Raw genomic sequence first — 11,314 nt, 5'->3', positions numbered from 1 at the left:
CAAGAAAAAAATAAAAGGCATCAAAATTAGAAAGGAAGAAATAAAACTATAATTATTTGCAGATGATATGATACTATATAAAGAGAACCCCAAAGATTCCACCAAAAAATTATTCGAACTGATAAATGAATTCAGTAAAGTAGCAGGATACAAAATTAATATTCACAAATTGGTTGCATTTTTATATACCAATAATAAACTGTCAGAAAGAGAAATTAAGAAAACAGTCACATTTAAAATTGCATAAAAAAATAACTAGGAATAAATTTAACCAAGGAGGTAAAAGGCCTGTACTCAGAAAACTCTAAGACACTGAAGAAAGAAATTGAAGAAATGAAAGGAAACATGTACCATGCTCATCAATAGGAAGAATTAACATTGTTAGAATGTCCATAATACCCAAAGCAATCTATAAATTCAATGCAATCCCTATCAAAATACCTTTTTTCACAGAAATAGCTTTTTTTCACAGAAATAGAACAAGTAATCTTAAAATTTATATGGAACCCCAAAAGACCCCAAATAGCCACAGCAATCTTGAGAAAGAAGGACAAAGTTCGATGTATCACACTACCTGATATCAAATTATACTACAAGGCTATAGAAATCAAAATGGCATGGTACAGGCATAAAAACAGACACATTGATCAATGGGACAGAATAGAGACCAGAAATAAGCCCACACCTATATGGTCGTTTAATCCATGATGAAGGAGGCAAGAATATGTAATGATGTAAAGACAGTCTATTCAATAAATTATATTGAAAAAACTGGACAGATAAATGCAAGAAAATAAAACTGGACCATCTTCTTATTCTATATCCAAGAATACACTCAAAATAGATTAGAGACTTAAATATAAGACCTGAAACCATAAAACTCCTAGAAGTAAACAGAAGCAGTAAACTCTGTGACATTGCTCTTAGTGATATTTTTTCTGATATCTCTCCTTGGGCAAGGAAAATAAAAGAAAAAAATAATAAGTAGGACGACATCAAACTGAAAAGTTTGTGCACAGCAAAGGACCATCAAGAAAGAGAAAAGACAACCTACTGAATATCACCAATGGTATATCTGATAAAAGGCTAATACCCAAAATATATAGAACTCATACAACTGAACACACACACACACACACACACACACACACACACACACACGAGAGGCATTTCCACTTCTGGGTATTTATCCAAATAAACTCAAAACACTAATTCAAAAAGATATATACATCCCTACGTTCATTGCAGCATTATTTACAATAGCCAAGATATAGAAACACTTAAATATTCATTAATAGATGGCTGGATAAAGNTAGGAGCTTTTAGCCTAGCTAACGCCAATGCAGTTGGGCTTGTGTTCTCTGCAGCTGGTACTTCTGTTATTGCTGTGAGACCCTGACTGTGTTAACCCAGCGTTCCCAACGATGGGAGGATGACCAACATATGATGCAGAGATGGCCTCTCTATAAGATGACTGAACCAAGCCCAGTCCACATCAGCCAACCCCATCCACCACAGACACAGGTCAAATAAATCCTTACTATTGTATACAGAGATTTTGAAGTTCTTTGTTATGCAGTCATACCTAATTGATACACTTTCCCTGAACTCTTTCTTCACCATTTGGCTTTAAGTGGCACCTGCTTCTTTCCACAAGGGACTCCTCTCATTTTCCTTTGACTTAATGTGCTGCAGAGCAAGGTGTACTTGGAGGTGATCCTGAAGTCCTATGTCAATTTTAGATAACTGACTTGTTCCACTGTCCTTCAAAAACTCTCCTTCCCCCAAGTCTCATGATTTGTATTATGTGCCTTGCCTTACACACATGTTACTACTGCTATTTACAGACTAGCTCATTCTCCACTACTCATTACAGCATTTGGCACGTATTTCAGTCCTTCTTTCCACCTCAACTCCCAACCATTGTCCTAGGTGACCTTGGTATCAAAATGGGTGATCCAGCTCAGTTCCTGAGTTTCCATATCTTAAACTCATAATCCCATAATCTTCAGTGACTAAAACAGACACGCAATGAGTGTGTCTTTTTCCCTCACAATTATCTTTCTTTTTACTTTATTTCAGTGCCCAATCCTTAATCCTCAACTCTGTTGTCTAGATTCCTAACATGAACATCTCTGCTTCCAGACCCCTCATTTCTCTACTACCAATGGTATCTGCTCATCAACTTTATCAAGAGCTCTTGTCTTTGCATATTCTCCTTTATCCACTAACTATTCATTTTCTGTATCAGCTTCTTCTCTATGCAGTCCAGAACAAATGTTTNGTAAAATTTAGAGGAATTGATTAAATTTGTAAGGTTGATATGTATTTCATTTCTAGTCTATAGCCCAGAGGTTCCCCAAATTTCTCAGTTCATGTCATCCTTATTATCAGTGATTTTTTTCACAGCATCCTTAGGCTAAACAAGTTCCATTTATTAAATAGTTGCAAACTATTTAATAAGTATCCATGTGCTTACAAATTTATAGCTATTTGAACAACTAAAACACATAGATTCAAAGAAAAATATTTTTATTTCATTCTTAAATAATCATAACATTTATTGTGTGTGCCTGTTAACCACAAATTTTTCAAATGGGACTCCATCACTTGCCTCATTTCCTGTTCTATATTGATTTTTGTGTGGTACTTGTCCTACCCCACCCCCACTCCAATGTCCCTAAAAGAATGCCTGGCACAAAGTACTGCTCAATAAATATTTATTAAATGAATCAACAGAAGCATTGGCGTTGGAGAGAACCAGGTTTTCATATGGCTTTGCTATACCCAACTCTATGACTTTGGACTTAACATTTTTGCACTTCAATTTTCATTTTCATAAGACAGAGATAGAAATGAGTGACTCCCTGGGTTATTTTCATGATTAAATGAGCAATTAAAGCACTCAGCACAGTGTCTGGCACTTGTAACTGCTTAATAAGTGATACTTTCAAATATTATTGCTACCATCGCAGTATTTTCTTTCATAGTTAGAAAGTATTCTAGAAGGCAAATTTTTAAACCTGACAACGATAAATAACTATAGTCAAAATATCACAGGGAAACAGAGAATTAGAATTAGATTTAAGGGATTCCTAGAAGGTCTGTTCTAGATGAGAATTCAGAGGTGTGATGAAAATGGCACAGAAAACAGTTCAAATCAGACTTCTGCCTCTCAGCAGCTTTTCTGCTACTGAAACTCTGACCTTCAACTTCCTTTTCTATTAAGTGAGAAAAGATAATAATACGTCTCAGGGGAATGCTATTAGGAAAAGGTAATAAAAAATAGTCTCCTTCATCTCCATGTAGAGAGGAGGCTTGACATGCTTGCCTGGTGGAACACTGGGTCTCAGGCTGAACTAAAATGAGGTCTCTTATCACCATAAATTATAGCATGTGGGTATGATTGCTAAAGTTAGTGTCCAATGGGGTTTCCTATTTGGTCTTGACATAGGCTATGTACAACCTGGCTACTTTAACAATCATAGTTTGGTCTGTANATCTGAAGTGTACCTGGCGTATAAGACGACCCCCCACTTGGAGGCATATTTTTCAGGGCCAAAAAATCGTCTTATACGCCGGCAAATACGGTAGAAAAATAAAATCAAACAAAGCCCAAAGTAAGTAGAAGAAAGGAAATAATAAAGATCAGAGCAGAAATAAATGAAATAGAGTCTAAAAGTCAACACAAAATATCAATAAAACCAAGAGCTGATTCTTTGAAAAAAATAAACAAAATCAATAAACTTTAACCAGACTCATAATGAAAAAAAAAAAGAAAGGATCTAAATAAATAAAATCAGATGAAAGTAGAAAAGTGACAACTGACACCACAGAAATACAAAAGATTATAAGAAAATACTATGAACAACTATGTGCCAATATTATGGACAATCTGGAAGAAATAGAAATTCCTAGAAATGTACAATCTTTCAAGACTAAATAAATAAGAAACAGAAAATCTGAACAGATCAATTACTACTAACAAATTTCAATTGGTAATATGGAATCACCTGGACAAAAGTCCTGGACCAGATGGCTTCACAGGTGAATTTTACCAAACATTCAAAGAAGAATTAGCACCTACCCTCAAACTATTCCAAAAAAATTCAAGAGGAGGTAAGGTTCCCAAGTTCATCTATGAAGCCATCAATATCCTAATTCCAAAACCACATAAAGACGTTATAAAAATAAACAAAAATTAAAGGCCAATATTCCTAATAAAACATAGATGCAAAAACCCTCAACAAAATATTAGCAAACCAAATTCAGCAATATCTTAAAAAGATCATTTGATCAACTAGGTTTAATTCCTGGGATGCATGTTTGGTTCAATATCCACAAATCAATCAATGTGATACACCACTTAAACAAAATGAATGATAAAAATCATATGATCATATCAATAGATGCAGAAAAATCATTTGAGAAAATCCAGCATCCATTTATGATAAAAACTCTCAGCAAACTGGGAATAGAGGGAACATACTTCAACATAATAAAGGCCATATGTGACAAACTCACAGCTAACAACATACTTAGCAGGGAAAAGCTAAAAGTGTTCTCCTTAAGGTTAGGAACAAGACAAGGATGTCTACTTTCACCACTTTTATTCAACATATTATTTGAAGCCCTAGCCATAGCTGTCAGACAAGAAAAAAATAAAAGGCATCAAAATTAGAAAGGAAGAAATAAAACTATAATTATTTGCAGATGATATGATACTATATAAAGAGAACCCCAAAGATTCCACCAAAAAATTATTCGAACTGATAAATGAATTCAGTAAAGTAGCAGGATACAAAATTAATATTCACAAATTGGTTGCATTTTTATATACCAATAATAAACTGTNAACAACATAATTTTAGCTTCTTATTTTAGTCTTTACATTTTTATATCTTTCCCAAAAGTTTACATAGTATTTTTATTACTTTCATATTAAAGCATTTATGTTTTAAAGACCACAAAGGTTTAGCACCTAACACATTATCATTATGTATCATAGTGATATTAGTAACATTTTAGGATTCTTGTAATTAATTATTAATAATAATTATAATTCTTAAATTATTCATGCCTGAATAATTTAATGATCATTATATATTTCTGTTATATTCTTATTATCTTTACTGCTTAATTTATTTCAACTAATCTCATACGCCTTTAGGACATCATTTTTGTGCCTTTTTCCTCAGAGAAAGAAGGATGAAGCAGGTCTGTGGTCTTTATAAATATAATTTAAATAATATAATTCTGCACCTCCATCTCTCCTTCACTCTTTCAGTTACCACTCTGTCAGGTGAAAAGATGGACACACATACATACACTTCATAAAGTTAACTTCCAAACAGTTCAGAGTGAATGTTTAGTATTTATCCCCTCTCTGCATTCTAACCAGACAATGATTTTTCTGTAACACTGAGTTAATATTCTCTCAACAAGATTCATGGTACCACACCCCAATGTCCTGGGAGTCATTAAAGCCTCTTGAAAAATTCAAGTCTCCTCTGGCATTCTGTAATTATCATCCACAGGCAATGCATGCCCACAGTACCTCCTCTATCAAAAAAGCCTAGTCTAACCACAACTGTAGAGCACAAACAGCACAATGTAATAATTATTTAGATTCAAGTTTGTCTCACACTGTCTTGGCATTTTAAATTTTTCATTATTGATAGCAGTAAATGAGTTGTATTTAAGGGTAATTAATATTTATGTGTAGAACGGGGAGAACAAGAATAGGCTAATTCTTGGAGGACCTTCACAACAAGAATGTTGGCTGTTTTCAGGCTGTAAATGTGTAGAGACAAAATGTTCTCAGGTGTTTACTTTCCATCTGTTTTTAAACAACCCATACCTGTGTGAACATTTCTTTTAAATCAAAGTAAGAATCATTAAGTAAAATGTTTCAAAGAGTCTCTTTATTTCCTTAATTTTATATTAGAAGTAAGGTAGCTATATTTAACTAATCCCCAAATCAAAATACTTGGGTGTCATTCAAACCAAAATCAGCATAAACATGGATTTAATCAGACNAAAAAAATGGGCCGACAAACATTTAAGGAGAACTTATGGAGGGGTGAGGTGCGGGTAAGTGAAGAAACAAAGGTAAATGAAGCCAGCTCTTGACCACAGGATGTTTACAGTCTGTTAAACCTCCTGGGAATGGGCCTCAGTGGGAGTGAATATTATTCAGGCCTCCTTTGCATCAGTTTTTAAGGTTCCCTGTTTTCTTCCCAATATGGAATATACTTATGTCTCTTAAGATACTCTCTAAATTGTCTCCTAGCTGGTTGCTGGCTGTGCTGTCTTCAGAACAAAAGAGCTGTCTCCTAGCTCTTTTATTAATTGCTCTTCCTTTGCAAAGCGAGGAAAAGTCCAGTGTTTTGGACATCCTGAGTTGCTATGACACCTTAAATTAACAAGCAAAGACTACAAATCTGTTTTTTCTTTCTTTAAAAACATCAGCCAATTAATCCCTTTGACCTGAATTATTAATACTGTGGTGAAAGTGAATTTAATGACCCTGCCAATTCATGAGAGGTGATGTGACAGAGTCTGACATGAGGCTTATTTGCTTTTCCAAGAGGCAGCAACGATTTCACAGGAGGATAATCACACTCTCTCCCCAGGACTCCGCTGATCAATGGTTTGCATTTAAGAGATGATAGGGTGATCCCTAGTCCTCCGTCAAGAAATCACAGGGAAGCCACTGGCCTATTGGACATACACACTCAGGTAGAGATTAATTCATTCAGGAGACGCTGTAGATAGTCAAAGTGTTAAAACGAAAACATTGTTTCAAGTCACACATAAGAGAAACCAGAGCAGACATTATAACTCCTCTGATTAAAAGAGGCTTTTGATGAAAGAAACTGAGAAGTGTATTTATCCCAGGGAAGTAAAAGTCATGCAAGGTTAAAAACAAGCTCCCTGATTCCTCAGGGCTTATATTCTAAGGAGGAAAGACCAGTGAAGTAAATCTGACAAATTGACAGCGATGGCGTGAAAGAATAATTCAGTGTAATTCAGAATCTTTGAACCATGTTTCTTGTGCTTCACTCTTGCTTTTCGGTGCTGTTGGGAGTGATTTCCTTGATTATCTGGGCCATTCTGTATGCTGTTTCTTTGAAACCAGCCCTTGCACTCTTCTATTTCTTCTATACATTTTTATTGTGAGAGAATAGTAATAGGTTTTATGTGAAGGCTAATGGATTTACTTAATTGCTGATTATGCTACTCCCATTATTTTTCATCTACAGAGCCTGGCAAGCAGACAGATACCATTATCAGGATTACTCCTTTGCCATTCAAGATCTATAGTTACCATCATTCAAAAAGTTAATACTTTAAAAGCAGGGTCCTGGGCCCTTCTAATTGCTGTAGTCATCAGGTTTCAACACATAACTTTTGGACCCATTCTTCCCCTTACTTTCCTCTCTTTTTTCTGTTGTTCTTTCCCCCATTCCATTCTCCACCCCCCCCCCTTCCTTTCTTCCTTCTTTCCTTCTTTTCTTCCTCCCTCTCTCCCTCCTTCTCTTTCTTCCACAAAATGTTTATTGAGCACCAGGTAGGGCACTAAATGGTGGAGACACAGGGATATCAAGATTTGAGTGAGGACTAATGCTGTTTCCATAATTACTTTATTAAATCTCATGCCACCTACATTGTTCCCTTTTGATAAAAAAGCTTTTACCCTTTACCATCTCATGAATTTGTTAAAATGCTTTGAGGAGGATACAGGGGTTTTCGAATTATATCACTAACAATGGTTTTTTTTTAAAAAAATCAATGGACACAAAACCAGATATATTTACTTTAAATTGAGTGTCTGGAAATTATTTATAACAAGATTTCATTCACTCATAAACTCTAAGGAATTTCTGTGAGAATTATGTCAGAAAACTCACGATGGACCTGAACACAGAAATAATTGACCAGCAAGAGAATAAATTCAGGTAAACATAAATTAATTTACCTTTTAGGGGAAAAAAATAATGTCAAATACTGTACTGTACAAGTTCTTATAGAAATAAACAGACTGTGAATTCTTAAGGAAACAATTTCAGAAAATCACTGGTGGCACATGAATTTGGAGTCTTTACTCAGACTGAGGATTTCTGTGGGAAAAGGCTAGAGACCAAACTCCAGATGACCTGTAGAGTCCCTACTGGGCAGCTCTAGGGATGAGCGGGGGTTGGGGCTCATCAGCACAAAATGATTCATGAAGATCAGAGCATCATCTAAAGAAACAATTATTTGCCCACTACCAAATTATGGCTCTGAACACCCAATTTCTTTTTTCATAATTAATTTCCTTACCAAAGGAACATTTTAATAAAGGTCATTTTAATAAAATGAAAAGGCTGGGTAAGACTAGTAATACCAGTTGAAAGATGCATCATTTTATTAACAAGAAAACCCAGTCTCTTTCTCTGTATCTCTTTGATTATAGGAAAATGTTAAATCATAGAGTACATACATTTAACGAGGATTGGAGATGTGGGCAAGATGACTTCCTCCAATGATCACATTAAAATTACAACTAAATTATAGAAAAATCAACCTGTAGAACCACCTGACGACTAGCTTAACAGAAAGACTATATCAAACTAAAAAGCTTCTGCACAGCAAAAGAAACCATCAACAAAACAAAGAGGCAACCAACTTAATTGGAGAAGATATTTGAAAACAATACCTCCAATAAAGGGCTAATATCCAAATTATATAAAACAACTCTTACAACTCAACACCAATAAAACAAACAATCCAATTTAAAAATAGGCAGAGGACCTGAATAGCTATTTCTCCAGAGAGAAATATGGCCAATAAACATATGAAAGGATGCTCAACATCACTAAACAGAGAAACACAAATTAAAACCACAATGAGCTATCACTTCACACCTGTCAGAATGACTATCATCAATATATCAGCAAATAACAAGAGCTGGTGAGGATGCGGAGAAAAGGGAACCCTTGTGCATTGTTGGTGGGATTGCAAATTGGTGCAGCCACTATGGAAAACAGTATACACGTTCCTCAAAAAATTAAAAATAGAACTAGCTTATGACACAGCATTTCCACTCCTGGGTATTTATCCAAAGAAACCCAAAACAGTAATTCAAAAAGATATATGCACCCTTATGTTTACTGCAGCACTATTTACAATAGCCAAGACATGGAAGCACCCCAAATGCCCATCAATAGACAATTAGATAAAGAAGTGGTACATATATACAATTGAATATTACTTAGCCATAAGAAAAAAATTAAATCTTACTATTTGCAGCAATGGTAAGATTGGATGGACCTAGAGGGTATTATGCTAAGTGAAATATGTCAACTGAGAAAGACAAATACCATATGATCTCACTTATATGTGGAATCTGAAGAACAAAGTAAATGAACAAACAAAACAGAAACAGACATAGANGAATGGACATCTCCAGGTTTCTATCCAGGGCTTTCAATTTTTTCCATTCTAACTCTATACATTCTTCCTTGGTGATATTATTCATATCCATGGTTTTAATCATCATTACACACTGACAATTCTCAAATAATTACTTCCAATTCTGCATTTTCCTGTCCTAGTTCAATCTGCTTGGATGTTCAATAGGAACATTATAGGAACATTAAGATACTGCTTATTTTGCTTCTCCTGATAGGAGAGGTTCTAATCAGGTCCTAACCAGATTAACTGTTCCCACAGGGCTCAGACAGGAGATGGGATAGATTGCCTCCACCAGAATACCAGAATAGTGTGTAGGGTTATATAAAAGAATACCAGAGATCTTTAGGGATCAAGAATAAAGTACATTATGATAGAAAAAATAGACAAAGGAAATTTCACACAGGGAGAGATAAAAATGGCCTCTAAACATGAAAATAAGAATCTCCAACAAGCAAAGAAATAAAAATCTGAAACAACATTGCCATATTATGTCTATTAGAATGGAAAGAATTTAAAATTATAATATCATTCAATGTGGGTGAGGCAAGCAGTGAAATGGACAGCCTCAAACTTTGCAAGTAGGAGTATAAATTGGCAAAATAGTTAATCTTCCTTGTAGCTTATCTCCTCAGTAATATTGACTCATTCCTCTCAACCCCATTTGATAGTTCTAATTCAGACTCATTATTTCTCCCATAAACTGCTGCCTAACCTCTTCACTATTCTCCCTCTTTCCAGTCATCTTCTCCTAAAGCCTACCCTGTTCTCTACTCCAAAGCACCCTTTCTAAAATCCAGGTCTTATCAGGTAGATTCCATGCAGAAATCCTCCTTCAGACAAAACACCAGATTGTCTCCAAGCAAAAGCCAGATTCCTTAGCATGACAAGGCCTTTTTGACCTGGTCCCTGTCTGATCTTTGAAGCCTAATCTCCCACCAGACTATCTGGATTCAGATCCTGGCTGCTGTCCTTACTAGCCCTGTGATCTTTGTCAAGTTGCTTCACATCTCTCTGCACTTCAGTGTCCTCTCCTGTAATGTACAAATCATAATAACATCAATCCACAGGTATGTGAAGGTTGAATATGTTGATGTGCCCAAAGTGCTTATAGCAGTGCATTGTACATCTTCAGTCCTATAGTAATATTTGTTATTATTTGCCTTTATTAAAAACCTATTGGAAGATATAATGACATAAAACTTCCCTAACCTGATGAAAGAAATAGACAAAAAAGTCCAGTAAGTGCAGAGTGTCCCAAACAAGATGAACCCAAAGAGGTCCATATAAATACACATCATAATTAAAATGCTAAAGATTGAAGACAAAGAAGGAATTTTAAAAACAGTAAGAGAAAACCACTTAGTTACCTACAAGGAAGCTTCCATAAGTCTGACAACTGATTTCAAAGTAGAATCTTTGTAGGCTAGAAGGGACTGGCAGGAAATATTCAAGGTGATGAAAAGCAAGGACCTACAACCAAAGTTACTCTACCCAGCAAAGCTATCATTTAGAATCGAAGGATAGATAAAGAGCTTCCCAGACAAGAAAAAGCTAAAGGAGTTGATCATCACCAAACCAGTATTACAAGAAATGTTAAAGGGACTTCTTCAAGAAGAAAGAGAAGGAAGAGGAGGAGAGACGGACAATGAGAAGGAGAGGAGGATGATCTAAAGTATGAATAATAAAATGGCAATAATTACATATCTACCAACAATTACTTTAAATGTAAATGGATTATGTGCTCCAATCAAAAGACATAGGATGAGGGCCGGCCAAGTGGCTCAGTTGGTTAAGAGCTCGCTCAAGAGTTTGAGCTCTGAGCAACAGCGGTTTGAGTCCAGCCCAAGCTGAGCAG

The sequence above is a fragment of the Hipposideros armiger genome, unplaced genomic scaffold, assembly GCF_001890085.2.
Source record: "Hipposideros armiger isolate ML-2016 unplaced genomic scaffold, ASM189008v1 scaffold_627, whole genome shotgun sequence".
NCBI lineage: Eukaryota > Metazoa > Chordata > Mammalia > Chiroptera > Hipposideridae > Hipposideros > Hipposideros armiger.
This window is presented reverse-complemented; position numbering follows the sequence as displayed.